The 15,248-nt window shown below is 43.8% G+C and overlaps 1 long non-coding RNA gene and 1 pseudogene across 2 annotated transcripts; one reads left to right on the top strand and one right to left on the bottom strand.

Annotated features, from left to right (window-relative positions):
- Positions 1-3,252: 3,252 nt before the first annotated feature.
- LOC116632457 lies at positions 3,253-15,239 on the top strand. 2 transcript variants are annotated; one of them, XR_004299415.1, is made up of 3 exons: positions 3,253-3,381; positions 14,217-14,481; positions 14,853-15,239. It is a non-coding gene; the product is annotated as an uncharacterized LOC116632457 (long non-coding RNA). The 2 variants fall into 2 exon arrangements; XR_004299416.1 differs by lacking the exon at positions 3,253-3,381 and adding an exon at positions 7,120-7,292.
- Positions 9,373-10,178, bottom strand: LOC116632453 (annotated as a pseudogene).
- Positions 15,240-15,248: the final 9 nt, after the last annotated feature.

Here is a 15,248-nt window from a genome sequence, read left to right as displayed (position 1 = left end):
GGCTGGGACCTTCAGGCCTGGGAGGCAGTCAGGAGCAACGTGCAGGAACAGAGCCGGCCTGCAGCATGGAAGCGCCCGGATTCCCCACTCCCCCAGCCCTGCTATTTCTGCTTCTAACTCCTAGGCTTATGGAACTTAAAACCTTTTAATGGCTTGGGTTTTCACCTCCGATTTTTCCTCTTCAGACATGAATGGAAAGTTCTGAAACACTCATGGCTGACAAATGCTGTATCATCATCTTCACCATCATCACTGTTAACTTATTAAGCTCTTGCTACATGCCATTCCTATGCCGAGCCCTCTCCCTGCGCTGGCTCATCTCTCCTGCTGGCAGCCCTCTGTGGAAGGGACTGTGGTTCCGATGGACAGCCCGAGAAGCAGGGGCTGGAAAGGTGGGCTTGCCCAGGAGAGATCCGAGCCCTCCTCATCTGTCTGATTCCAGAGCAGGAGTGTTTGGCCCCTTTGCTTACTGTCTGCTGAGCTATAAATTACTGAGATTTCACTCTTGTTTTCATTTCCTAAGAGGAAAATAAAAAATCCTCACAGTTGATTCAGACGCATGACTTCACCCCTCAGTTTCTTTCCTAAACCCAGTTCTTGAAGCAGAGAGAGAAAGAGGTTTTCATCTGTTTACAGTCCCAGACCCTGATTCTAGATACAGGAGGGAGAATCTCTAGCCTCCATTCTCCTGGGAGCCGGTCTCCTATGGCTAATTCACAGTGCAAACACATGCACACCAGACAGGACTGGGTCGGGCCGCCCCTGCCGGGCTCCCTACTGCATCTAGGTGGAATTGGCCTTTTCTCTCCGGAAAAGGAGAGTGCCAGTGACAGGGTCCATCAGCTTGTCCAACACTGACCCCTTCGGGCCACTATGCTGCGTTACTCCCAGGATGGTGGTCAAAACTTCAGAAGGGGCAAGGATTATTTTTAGAGAATTGGCTTCCATTTTCTCAGTTTCTCTAGGCACCGTTTCCTCAAACTGATTTGCCTGAGAAAGTGTCTGTGTTGGTAATAATCCTTCCCCTACTGGAAAGCATACCCCTCACTCCACAAATCTTACTAAGGGGCAGTTGCTCCAAATATAAGTATCTCCAGGTCCACGTTCCCCAAACTGGAAACTTCCTTTACTAATTTAATTCAGCTACCTTTCATGATTAATTAAGGCATTTTTTTTTGTATTTAACAAAACTCTCTTCTATTCCTTGATTTTAAAAGAAAGCACTGTGAAGGCAAATCATAGGGAATATTAGAAATAATAAGAGATTAAGAGGTATATTTAAAGAATGATGGCACAGCTTAATTTTTCATTCCCAATATTTACATTGTGCTGGAAGTTATTATCTTGAAGCCAAATGAACCTAATGATGAACATGTAACGTATCAACTTTAAAATGTAGGTATAGGTAACATTTTTCAGAATTGTTTCAGAAGGCACAGAACACAGATGGTTGAAGATCATTGTACCCTGAGCTAGCCATGGCTGACTGATAACAAATTGTTGTCCATCCGTCCAACAGAATTGAGCACCTACTGCATGTCAGGCATTGTTTCCAGCACTAGATGGAAACATCATGAGCAAAAACCGACATGTTACATGCCAGATTCTTACTTGTGGCTACCTCTGGGGAGCTGAGTGAGGCAAAGTGCTTAATTTAATAATTACCCAAATAACCCTAAAATTCAACTTTGGTAAGTACTACTAAGGAGGGGCATTTGGTGAGTAGAGAATGTAGAATGGAGACTGACAAAAAATAATGAGGATGGACCGATTTCATGAAGGAAATGGCAGGGAAGGTGGCCCTAGGGAAATGACGTCTGAACCAAGAACGTAGATTCTCTATGAAAGGACTCTGAGAACCCAAGAAGAAGGGCCCTGGTAGTATGGCAGCATCGGAAGAAGGAGGATCAACCTCTATAGAGTAGGTTGTTTTGAGAAAGGGCCTTTGCCTTTACACAAGTACAACCCATGTTATAAATCCGTGGTTCTCAACTGGGAGTGATTTATTTCCCAGGGGACATTTGGCAATTTCTGCAGATAGAGTTGGTTGCTGCAACTGGGGTGGTGCTAGTGGCTTCTAGAGGGTAGAGACCAGGGTTGCTGCTAAACATTCTACAATATATAGGACAGCAGCCCCCACGACAAAATGTAGCCTCCAAAGTCAGTAGTGCTGAGGTTGAGAAATTCTGTTATAGATGAGGGCAGGGCAGGCCCGACACCCGTCTGCAGTGGATGTGGATTGATTTGTTCATTCATTCAACAAATACTTAGTGAGTGCTCACTATGCTTGAGACCCTACTCTGGGTTTATCTGAGGCATACCCTTAACCAAAATTGTCACCTCAAACGGCCAGCCTGGTTGTGCTCCTGTGACCCAGCCTAAAATTGTCACCATCCACATAGTGGCAAAATTGGTCTTACTGTCTGTAGAAAGAAGAGATAACAAGGTATGGACATTATCAGTAAGATGGTCACTGAGGCATTGTAACAGCGGAAACAACCTAAATATCCGTCAGTAGGGGAATGGTTACATAATTCTAGCACAGCCATATATTTGCGGTCCAATCAAAAGGAAAGAAACAAAAGATGACACAGAAAATAACCATGAAGATATTATTAACTGGAAAAAATTTTGGAATAGTGGGTAGAGTATGATTGATGTGATTTATGTTTTTAAATTGGTTTATGCGTGTGTTTGCATGTGCATGCAAGGACTGGAGAAATTGTCACCAAATTCTAATAATGGCTATCTCTAGGAAGTGGAAAAATAACCCTGGAACGTGTTCAGTGAGAATAGCCCTCTACCTGATTTCCTCCTTTCACATCAGTTAGATTCTCTCCAGTTTATCATCTCCAATACCAGCAATATTCAACCAGTCACCAACTTGTGGAGATCCTTCAACTTCCAGGACAGTATCCACTCCTTATTGTTAAATCCAAAGCCCTTCCAAACATGTTTCCAGCCAGTCTACTTAGGGCTCTTCTTGGGAGCTGCTGTCCCTTACCAGCCTTGTTCCCACCCCCACCTCCCTGGAGCTTCAGCCATAGTGGATTCCTGGGAATTCATCAGGCCATACTCTTTCAAGATAGGCTCACCTCTGTGCCTGAAGAACAGTCCTCCATTTTTTATGCCTGTATTAGTCAGGATAGACTAGGTTATACTGTGGTTATAATTAATCCCCAAATGTCAGTGACTTAAAATAACAAAGGTTTATTTCTCATTAATGAACATCAACTTGTCCCTTTTCAGGTTGGCTGGGGAACTCTGCTCCATATCATCCTTAATCAAGGACCCAGAGCTCAAGGAGGCCAAGGAACTCCAGAACTCTGCTGTCAGGAAGGAAAAAGGAGATACCTTTACTAATACACTAGCACCTAGAAGGTACTTCTGTTCACATTTCATTGGCCAAAACAAGTCCTATGGCCACACCTAACATAAAATGAAACGGAGAATTTCAATCCTATTATTTTCTTGGAAGGTAGAGAGTAATAAATATTTGAGGAACCCGAATTCTGTAATTGTTGGGTGCAATATTCTATATATGTCCATTAAGTCATTTGCTAATCATGTTCAAATAATCTGTATCCTTACTCATTTATCTGCTCACTTCATCCTGTGGTTTTATCAATCTTAGCTTCATATTTTAAAGAAATTATTTGCGTATTTGAGAGAGAGAGAGAGCAAGCAGGGGAGAGGGGTAGAGTGAGAGGGAGAGAGAGAATCTCAAGCAGACTCCCTGCTGAGCACAGAGCCTAATGCAGGGCTCGATCTCATGACCCTGAGGTCATGACCTGCACCAAAAAAGAGTCAGGCGCTTAACTGATTGAGCCACCCAGGGGCTCCTTGGCTTCATATTTTTAAAGCTACATTATAAGACGTGTACAAGTTTTATAATCACTGTGTCTTCCTTGTGAATTGAATTTTTTATTATTATGATGTATCTTTTTTTAGCTGTAGTAATGATTTTTGCCTTAAAATATAATTTGATATTAACATATACTATTAATATTAATATAATTTTGGTTAATATTTACATATTTTCCACCCTTTTAACATTTTTTAAATTAATGTTTAAGATGTGTTTCTAGTTAGTATGTAGATTTTTTTATCCAGTTCAATACTCTTTCACTTTGAATTGAAGTATTTTGTCCATTGACATTTAATGTAATTACCGATATATTTGGATTTAAATCTGCCGTCTTATTGTTTTTATTTGTCCCACATGTCCTACATTCTTTTTGTCCTCCTCTCTTTCTTGTTTTGGTGTGGTCAAATATTCTATATTTCTCTCTATTACCTTGGAAGTTATATACGTCTTTTACTACTCTTTTAGAGGTTATTCTAGATAACAATATGTGTCATTGACTTATCAAAGTCTAATGTTAATTGGTATTTTTATCTTCTTCCACAGTAATACAAGGATCTCAGGCCATTTTAATTTCATTTACCCCTCCCTTCTGATTTATATGTACTTGTTATACATTTAAAAAGTTTAAATCCCCAGTGGACATTGTTATGTTATTTTGTATAGTTTAATTCATTTGGATTCTTCAAATTAGCTTTTGCATCATTCTTCATTTCTTCTTATATATATAACCTGTCCTTTAAAATCATTTTCTGCTTAAAGAACACTGCTGGTGAAAAATCCTGAAAATGTCTTAATTTCACTTTTATTATCACAGGCTGCGTTCACTGGGTATGGAATGCTAGGTTTTCTCTCAACACTTTAAAGATATTTAAATTCTACTAATTTCTAGCAACTGTTGTTTCTGTCAAGAAGTAAGCTAATGGTCTATTCTTTTTTTTTTTTTTTCAAGTAATGTTAGCTGCTTTTAACATTTTTTTTTCTCATTGTCTTTGGTTTTCATCAATTTAATGTGATGTACCTAGGTGTGGCTTTCTTTCTATTTATCCTGCTTGGGGTTCCCTGGGATTCTGGAGTCTGTGGCTTAATATTTTTAGTCAATTTTGGCAATTTCTCACTATTTTTCTCTTCAAATATTGCTGCTGCCTTATTGTTTCTCTCTTCTTGTGGAACTTCAGTCTTCACTTTTATCTTCCATATCTCATTCTCTCACAGCATTTTCCACTTTTTGTCCCTTCATGTCTCCTCCTGATGTTTCCTTCTACTCTACTGCCCAGTTCATCAATTCTCCCTTTAACCATGTCTAGTCAGCTGTTAAACTCATCTACCAAGCTCTTTACTTTTGTTATTATATTTTTCAATTCTACATTTCTGTTTGGTTATTTTTCAAATCATCATTGTCTTTTTTTTTTTTTTAAGTTTCTAGTTCTCTGCCAGAATTTTTAATCTTTTATCACCTTTGCTTAGTCTCTGCCTAATAACACTAGTAACTGCAGTTTTCTGAGATTGTTTCTATTGTAGTTGTTTCCACTGGATCTCATTCATATTGTCTTCTTTCCTTATGTGCCTGGGTATTTTCATGAGTGCAGCAATTGTGTGTGAAAAATTGTTTGTAGAAGTAACATGAGACCTTAATGTGTTCTATTCCTCCAGTAAGTATTTACATATGCTTCTGCTAGGCACTTGGGAATACTAGCAATCTAGGATCACCTTAATCCAATTTGAAGAATTAAGCTCATTGGTAGCTGAACTGAGACCCTGCAAAATGTGGTCTATTTCCTATTCATCCAGTTTTAAGGTGCATTCTATCAGGGCCCTCATGTAAAATGGGGGATTACAGGGTCCCCTCTCCTATGGTGGGCACTGGATTCCAACTTTTGTCCCCTTAGGATGCAAAACTGCCTCCACGCTGCTTAGCCTCTCAACTTCTTAGTTGTCTCTTCCAGAAGTAGCAAACATCATGAGGGGAAAAGACACCTCAGTTGTTGGGCTTGCCCGCCTAAAGTCCCATCTTTCCCCAGACCTTGGTTTAGCATCTCTTCATTATCTTTTTAACTCTTTGATGCCCTTCAGTTTGATTTTATTTTTATTTTGTCCAACCTTTGTAATTGTCCTTAGCAGGAGAGCAGGCCCCAATGATGTAGTCTGCTGTTACCAGATGGTAGAAAATAGAAACGGGGGAAGTGGGCCAGGTTTATGTGCATGCATAAACCTTATGTGAGTGCTGGGTGCTGGGGTTAACGAGAGAGCATGAGACTTTTTTTTTTTTTTAATTTTATTTATTTTTGACAGAGAGAGAGAGAGCACAAGCAGAGGAAGCAGCAGGTAGAGGCAGAGGGAGAAGCAGGCTCCCCGCTGAGCAGGGAGCCTGATGCGGGGCTCGATCCCAGGACCCTGAGATCATGACCTGAGCCGAAGGCAGATGCTTAACCATCTGAGCCACCCAGGCGCCCCAGCATGAGCCTTTTTTGACAAATGGAAACGAGAGTCTCATGTTACCAGATTTTTCCTTTTTTTTTTTTTTTTCAAAAGAAGCAGGAAATGCAGGCTTTTAAAATGTGAAATCACAATTTTCAATGGTGACTAAAAAAAAAATTTAACTATCAGGAAACCGAACAAGACACATTTGCAGTTCAAATCCAGTTTGAAATATCTGAACTATAGTATGTATTGATGGGAGAAGGGGGGTTAAATGTGGTTATCTTTCACTATTAACCTTAGCTTCCAGTAGTCCAGGCTGCCTTGAGTAAACCCGAGTCCCTCATACAAAAAAAAAAAAAAAAAATGAAATCAATTTATGTCTTTACTGAAATCTCTTAAAAATGCCAATGGGAGGGGCACCTGGGTGGCTCAGTCTGTTAAGCGGCTGCCTTTGGCTCAGGTCATGATCCCAGGGTCTTGGGATGGAGCCCTACATTGGGCTCCCTGCTGAATGAGGAGCCTGCTTCTCCTTCTTCCTCCACCTGCTGCTCCCCCTACTGTGCTCTCTCTCTATGTCAAATAAATAAATAAAATCTTTTTTAAAAAAATGCCAACAGGAGGATGGGTTCTATTCATAACACCAACAATATTTCTGGAAAATCTCCTCCCATCTCTCTCCCAAATTCTTCTTATGACAGCCCACCAGCTACTACAATCCCCCTTAACTTATCTCTTAAATTTGTGCCCCCCCCTCCCCCGGTTCATCCCATCTCTGGCTCTTAGCTCTCTTATCCTCCCTCTTACCTTCTGATCTATTCTGCTTTCCCTAGCAGGTAATTCCCTGCTTTTTCTTCAGTGGACTCATCAAACCATCCCCGCCCACAGCACCATGTGACTCAGAATCCCTTCCAGCATTTTCCTATATTCCACACAAGAAAGGCTCCAAAACCTAGCTGCCAAGACTAATCCTCCTTCACAGGAAGTGGGGGTGGGGAGACATGACGCTGTAAGTACTCTAAAATCTGTATTTTTTTTTTCCTGTCCCATCAGCTATGCCATCTGGGATGGGGTAAAGCCAGGACGCGATGTCATTTGCAAAGGAAGCAGAGCCAATTTCCAGGATGCTTTGGCACCAAGTTGGGTTTTCTGATGGCTGCCATTTCCTTGTCATTTACCTTCTATTGAAAGGACAGTGCCCCCTCCCAAACCACCACCCATCTTGCAAATGAGGAGGGAGAAGCCAGAAGGAAGAAAAATCAAATGTGGACTTTTCCTGATTTGTCTAATAATAGAAAGCTGGCAAAGCATGTCACAGAATAGAAAGTATTTGATAAAAATAGCATCTGTTAAGCCTGGGACTCAAGCTGGAGATGCATGGAAATGAAATTTATTCCTTCTTGAGGGTTCCTCTGCTAGTATAACAATTCTGTCTCCCTCAGTGATGAGAGAGGTTTAAAATGCTACTTTCTGTGACCAAAATGCCTCTCTTTCCCAGGGTTGAAGGTGGAGGAGGTGCTGGCTGAATTAAGGAAAGCACTAGACTGAGAGGCTCCCTCTGGCCAGTCGGGTGTAGCTCTACCATCCTCACACCCATCCTTGACTTTGAGACATGGTGTCAGGGACCACCTCTTACACCAGCTTGTGAGATGGGGCATCTGGGAGAAGGTTTTCTGGACAAGCCAGTGTCACTGACTCACAGGAGCCTAATTGATCATCATAACTGTGTAGTATTATTACTCTCCCAGAGGGAGGTCTCTGGCCAGGCGGCCCTCAGTAAAAGGGCAAACAACAACAACAACAAAAACCCCAGAGGCTGATGTCCTCTCGTTCACAAAGCAGCTCCTCAAGGTGTCTGGGGCTTTCAGATTTTCCTCCTCCTACCAAGGATCCCCAGGGGTGTCCCCTTAGCTCAGGACAGGAACCCCAGATTGGGCCTTTCTCAAAGCACGTCCTAGAGCCTGGTGAACTCTCCTCCTCATGACTGTCATCTGTGTTGTCTTCCGGGTCCCAGCCGCTCGATGTCCTGCTTAAGACTGATAGTCTTTTACTGAAAAGCAAAACTGAGCCAAACTAACAGCAGACAATAACAAGTGATCAAGTGGCCCCTGTTAAATGACCTGGGTATTTAATGTTTTTTTTTTAAAAAATTGTGATGGGGTGCTTGGCTGGCTCAGTTGGTGGAGCGTGTGACTCTCGATGTTGGGGTTGTGAGTTTGAGCCCTACATTGGGTGTAGAGATTAAAAATAAAATCTTTTTGGGGCGCCTGGGTGGCTCAGTCGTTAAGCACCTGCCTTCGGCTCAGGTCATGATCCCAGAGTCCTGGGATTGAGCCCCGCATCGGGCTCCCTGTTCAGCGGGAAGCCTGCTTCTCCCTCTCCCACTCCCCCTGCTTGTGTTCCCTCTCTCACTGTGTCTCTCTCTGTCAAATAAATAAATAAAAAATCTTTAAAAAAATAAAAATAAAAATAAAATCTTTTTAAAAAAGTTAAAAAATAGGGGCACCTGGGTAGCTCAGTTGGTTAAGTGTCCGACTCTTGATTTCAGCTCAGGTCTTGCTCTCTGAGTCATGAGTTCAGGCCCCACGTTGGGCTCCACGCTGGCGTATAGCCTACTTTAAATAAAGAAAAAAAGGGGAGCACCTGGGTGGCTCAGTCGGTTGGGCTTCTGACTCTTGATTTCAGCTCAAGTCATGATCTCAGGGTTGTGAAATCAAGCCCCACGTGGGGCTCTGTGATGAGCGTGGAGCCTGCTTGGGATTTTCTCTCTCTCCCTCTCCCTCTGCCCCTCCCCCCTCACACTCTCATGCTCTCTGTCTCTGAAAAAGTAAAAGGCGGGGGGGACCAAAAAAAAGGTAAAAAATTAAAAACTAAAAATCGTGATAAAGTACATATGACATAAAATTTACCATTTTAACCATTTTCAAGTGCACAGTTCAGTGGCATTGAGTACCTTCCCGTTCTCGTGCAACCATCACCACCCTCTAGCTCCAGAACTCTTTTCATCTTTTTTTAAAGGTTAAATGATTTTATTTTCAGACAACCTACATGACATTTTTTTTCTTAAAAACAATGCCTCTCCTCCAAAGAAATCAAGGTCACAGTAAATGAAGACCTCACGAGGACATCACCCATTGGTCTGAGTCCTGGTGGTGTGGGCATGAATAGCAGCAGCAGTTACGACAGCAGGTGATAGATCTAAAGTAATAGCCAAACTTAGTCACATTTTTCCATTTCTAAACCATCCTTAAAGAAAGTCATATCGGGGGTCACATCATCCTCACAGTAGTCCAGCAGAGCAAGCACGCCGTCTGGATTTGTATTTCCATCAATAAAGAGCTGGTGGTTTTTGCAATTAGCAAGGATAGGCTTGCTTTGTTCTGCAACCCGGGTCTCTGTTCTTCAGGTTTGCCTTTGGTCGAGTTCATGTTGTCTGTGATGTACAGGCTTTCTTAACGTGAAGGTGGTTTCCTGCAAGTGACAGTCCATGAGGTACCAACACCAGTGACTGCTTTCAGTACCCTCACTCTCAGGGTCTTTAGTGGAGACGTTGCCACAAACGAATAAGTCATCAGTGTTACCCTCTATCCCACTGACCATCTTCCTCTCCACCTCGGGGGGCAGCCCACCCTTGATCTCCTGGATCTTGATGTCTGAGGACTTATCATCATGGTTGATGATGTCACCGTACATGATCACAGTGGCAGGTGGAGAATGGAGACAGATGAGGATGGCTCTAGGTTAACAGGAGCCTGGAGCCTGGAGGGAGTGGTCCAGCTTGAGCACTGCTTCACTGGGGAGGGGAGCAGGCAACAGGCAGAAAAGCAGAGCTCTTTTTGTCTTGCAAAACAGAAACTCCGTGCCCTTAGACAACGGCTTCCCATTGCTCCCTCCCCTTGGCTCCTGGCAAACAAACACCATTCGGCTTTATGTCTCTATGATTTTGACTATTGTATGTACCCCATATGAGTGGAAACATACAGTATTTGTCCTTTTGTGACTGCCTGATTTCACTTAGGATAATGTCCTCAACTTTCATCCATGTTGTGACATGTGTCAACATTTCCTTCCTTGTTAAGGCTGAATACTATTTCATTGTAGGTATAAACCATATTTGGTTTATCCCCGGAGCCACTGAGGGACACTGGGTCGCCTCCGCCTTCTGGTTTTGTGAATAATGCTACAAGAAACATTAGGTGCTCTTTTCAAGATTGTTTTGACCTATTGGTGTTTCAACAGGACTCTTTAGGAAGAAAATTCAAATGGTGGGATATTTTAAGAACCCAGGAAAGCCAGTGAGAGCTATTTTAGGTGGAAACAGATTTCAGTGTCCCCTGCATCAAACCATGTCACCTGCATATGGGCCTGCCCCCAGAGGCACGTTCTAGCATCATGTATTTTGCATTTCCTCACTGAAAAGGATAAAAAGTTATGCCCAGTGGGTAGAAAGTATATAAACACTTAACTTCCCAAGCCAGTTGACCATGGGCGTTTTGACGGTGGTGATTTATCAGGCAGTGACATTGAGAGGTGACAGAATGATGTAGGAACAAACAGGCTTTGGCATTAAACCTGGCAAACATGTTTCCCCCACATGGACTCCACACGCCTTCCTGTCCTGACTCTTTAGGGTCCTTGTTGATTCCCATTTACCCCTCCCTGAGCTCTCCTGTGTCTTCAACTCTTAACTTCTCCCCATCAGCACTGCAACATGCTGAAGTCTTTAACAAAACAAAACTGCAAGGCAAAAGCACAACCCCTCTTCTGAGCCCCGTCTCCCTTCACCTCCCACCCTCTCTCTTGTCCCCCTGGAAACCTGTCTTCACCATCCGCTCTCACATTCCACTCAATTCACTCCTAGACCCACTGCACTCTGGCTTTGGCCCCTATGCTCTTCTTCTGGGTTCAGTTGTGACCTTGCTGGGCCTCCTGGTCTGAGCTCGTGATGGACCTGAGTCTCAACTTCCTATTCAAGACAGCAAGAGTGCTCATCCTGAGAAGTCCTGGCCTGTAGCTTCAGAGGCAGTCCCTAGAATACCGAGAGTACATATATATTTTTTTTCTCCTATGAAGGTATATGGTAACCCAGGTAAGGTGTATGATCTACGGAACCATATCCTTACAGACTCAGAAACAAGAACAACATTTGCACAACATCTTTCAGACAGTGGAGCCTAGAGGTCAGGAGATCAACTCTATCATCAAACAGATCTGGAGAGACCCCCAGCTCAGCCAGTTGCTACCTGGGAGATCTTGGGCAAGTTACTTCAATGCTCCGTGCCTCCTCTCCTCACCTCAAAAATGGCCATCACAATAGGAGGCACCTCATGAGACTATTAGAAGAAGTGAGTAAGACAGCATGTGTCAGGTGCTGAGCACAGTGCATGGCTCATAGGAAGCATTTCTTAAGGAATAGCTCTCGTTACTACTTTTTATTTGTATAAGTTGACCGTATGATCTAAGTCCATCTTGATTATCACACCTATAAAATGTAAATGAACAAATGTGGTAAGACTAAGGGTTTGTTACAAAATTCTCTAGAAAAATCATTGGTTTCCTGAGTGATCAGGAATATTTAAGGGGCGCCTGGGTGGCTCAGTTGGTTAAGCGTCCAACTCTTGATCTCAGCTCAGATCTTGATCTCCGGGTCATGAGTTTGGGCCTCCTGCACTGGGCTCCACGTTGGGTGTGGAGCCTACTTAAAAAAAAAAAAAAAGGAAAGGAACATTTAAAAAGGACAACGTGAGAAACTACAGGGAGAAACATTGCAGAGGGGCTGGAGAAAGGCAGAATCCTCAAATGAGAATGAACATTCCTAGATGTTGGGAGATAAACCAGAAAGCACGAGAGTATGACGAAAATGTACCTCTGTGGTTAGCATCAGATAAGATGAATGATCTCTGTTATGCAAGTACAAACACAGACTGTGTGGGGAAACAGCCACTGGAAAAGCCATCAGAACTAAAATTAGACAGTAGTCAACAGTCTGGCCACCAGAGGAGGCATCTACTGTGATAAATTAAAACTGTAGACCTCATTTTAAAATAAGTAGAAGTAGAGATACTCCAAGAACAGATTGCAGAGTATGTGAATAGGTACGTGAGTCTGACAAAATGACTGAAGTGCAGGCAGAAATTGAAGGACATTGAAGTAAAATCGGCCCATGTTGGTCCACAAATAAAGGCTGGAGGACAGCTGAGCAAAGAGTCTGGGCCTGTGCTGTCCGGAGGGGCGGCCGGGAGCACAGGCGGCTCTCAAGCCCTTGAAATGTAGCTGCTGGAAAATGAGAAGTGTGATAAGTGTAAAAATACACACAGATCTCAAAGACTAAGTACCAAAAAAAGAACATAAAAATATTAACAATCTAAAATATATTGATCACACGTTAAAACTTTAACGGTTCAGATGCTGAGTTAAGCAAACTATATACTAAAATTAATTTTACTGTGTTTCTTTTTCTTTTTAAATGTGACTTCTATAACATGTAAAATCACACACGTGGCTCGTACTTATGACTTGCTTTATATTTTTATTGGACTGTGGTGGTCTGGATAGCCCCACATTCCCCGTGCCCCCCGACCTCCACATCCCCACACTGGCAGTAACCATGCCTGGGGGCAAGTTAGTTAACAAGTCAAAGCTTTAGTTTCCTCATCAGTAAAAGAAGTGTTATAAGAATTAAAGGGGGTCTTTTTAAAAATTTTTTTAAACGTTTTTATTTAAATTCCAGTGTAGTCAACATACAGTGTAATATTAGTTTCAGGTGTACAATATAGTGATTCAGCCCTTCCATACGTCACCTGGTGCTCATCACAACAGGTGCCCTCCTTAATCCCCATCACCTACTTCACCCATCGCCCCACCCACCTGCCTTCTGGTTACCATCAGTTTGTTCTCTATAGTTAGGGCCTGTTTCTTGGTTTGTCTCTCTCTCTCTTTTTCCTCTAAAAGCGGTGATTTGAAAAGCATTAGCAGAGTGCCTTGCATATAGTAGGTATTCAACATGTGTAAGCTATGTTTTTTTGTTGTTTAATTCCAAAGAGTTGAGAGTTTATTCTATGTCAGTATCATTATATATGCAAGGCAATATTTAAGGATGCCTTCACAGTCCACCAAATGGGAAAGGAACATCTGCCCACCTTGAAGAGCAGCAATATTTGGCTCGGGCAGTTTTGCTTTCCAGGGCCATCTGGTGATGTCTGAGACATGTTTGCTTATCAAAACCTGGAGGGATGAAGCTGCTACTGGTATCTAGAGGACAGAGGCCAAGGATAACGCTAAACATCCTACAGCTTAAAGCACGCCCCCCCCCCCCCCCCGCTCCCCATAACATAATATCAATAATGCCCCAGGTGAGCAGCCCTGAGTTAGAGGCTCTTGGTCATTTACAGACTTTGATTAATAATCAAGCTTCAGAAATGTGTGGCACAAGGAGAACTACAGATGTCATCCAGGTGCTTTGGGAAGCCACCCCCGCCAACTCCCACCCGCAGCAGCAGCCTCACCACCCGGGAAGTTATTAGACACGCACCTTCTTAGGCCCCACCCCATTCCCCACTGAATCAGATAAGGTGGAGCCCAGAAATCTACGGTTTAACAAGCAAGCCCTCCAGGCGATTGTAATATACTCTGAGGTCTGAAAAGCCTGCTGGGCTGACGGTGTCCCCGGGTTACCGCCTCCCGCACGTTCCGCGCGTGAGCGGCAGGTGGCAGCAGACCCGACGTCGGGGTGGTACGGCTGGCGGAGAGCGGGGGCGCTGCGTGCTCGCTCCTGCCTCCCACTCAGTAGTGGGCCTGCTTTCTAACTTCGGGAAGGTTAGGGAGAAAAACATGGTTCGAACTCATTCAGGGTCCCATCTCAGTCACATAGTGCTAACAGGGCTTTAAAATCGTTTAGTTCTAATTTATGTGACTAAAGCATATTCTCCAACAGAGAATTGGGTGAATAATCTCAACGCTTCGCACCCTACAAAATGCCAAGCCATGAGAATCAGTCGTTTCTGCTGTCCCCGGGGCACCTTTGGGCCAAGCACTTGACATCGCACACTGAATGACTCTTTGGCCCCTCATCTACACGTGCACCCAATCTGGCGAATGATGAACATCGCAGGTTTCCCTGGATCTTTTGTGAGGCAGATACAAGATAAATGAGTTCGGCAAACCTCGTTAAGGCGAAGAGCGAGTGCGTTACCGTTCAGGTAGTTTTCCGCTTGAGCCACAAGGGGGCACCCTCCACCCTGCCATGGGCGTCCATGGGCCAAGTAAAGACCCTGAAGGGGAAGGTTGCTTGACCTGTTAGATAGTGAAGGGATGGGGAGGGAACTGTTACTTCTTTGATAAAGTGGCTCAGGGGTGTGACTTTTGAGTTCGACCTCTGCCCTGGACTCAAGGGCCGGATTCCTCAAGGTGTGGTCCCCAGTCTGGCAGCATCAGCATCACCTGGGAGTTGTTAGGCAAGCAAGTTACTGGACCTCATCCCAGACCAGCTGAATCAGAAGCTCTGGGGATGGGACCCAATGATTTCTGTTTTAACAAGTGTCTTCCCTCTTATCCTCCACCCCCACCCCAGGTGACTGCGATGCTGGCTCAAGCTTGAGAACCACTGCTTTCTAGTCCAGAGCATCTTCCGGAGTATTGGCTGGGATGCACAACCACGTTGCTATCTGATCTTGTCACGCTTCTGCCAAGAGGTGAAATCTAAGAGCCCAGGTTCTTGATGCCTGACATCTTCTTCAGGTCACTTACCTGAGAACACCTGAGGACACTGTGGTCCGTCTTTCTGCGTGAACGTGTGCAGTCCCTGGGCTCTGAGAGGTAGAAAGGAGTGCTAAGTGAAGTCAGCCCTTAGGAGCTTCCAATCACCTGTAAAACATGGGACTGCCAAATCAAAGACCGAGAGAACCAAAGACCACGGGGGCTCCGAATGGTGTGGTTCTGACTGCATGTGGAAACAGAATGGAAGCAC

The sequence above is a fragment of the Phoca vitulina genome, unplaced genomic scaffold (genome assembly GCF_004348235.1).
Source record: "Phoca vitulina isolate PV1807 unplaced genomic scaffold, GSC_HSeal_1.0 scaffold6, whole genome shotgun sequence".
Lineage (NCBI taxonomy): Eukaryota > Metazoa > Chordata > Mammalia > Carnivora > Phocidae > Phoca > Phoca vitulina.
The sequence above is the reverse complement of the archived record's forward strand: the minus strand, read 5'-3'. Positions and strand labels throughout refer to the sequence as shown.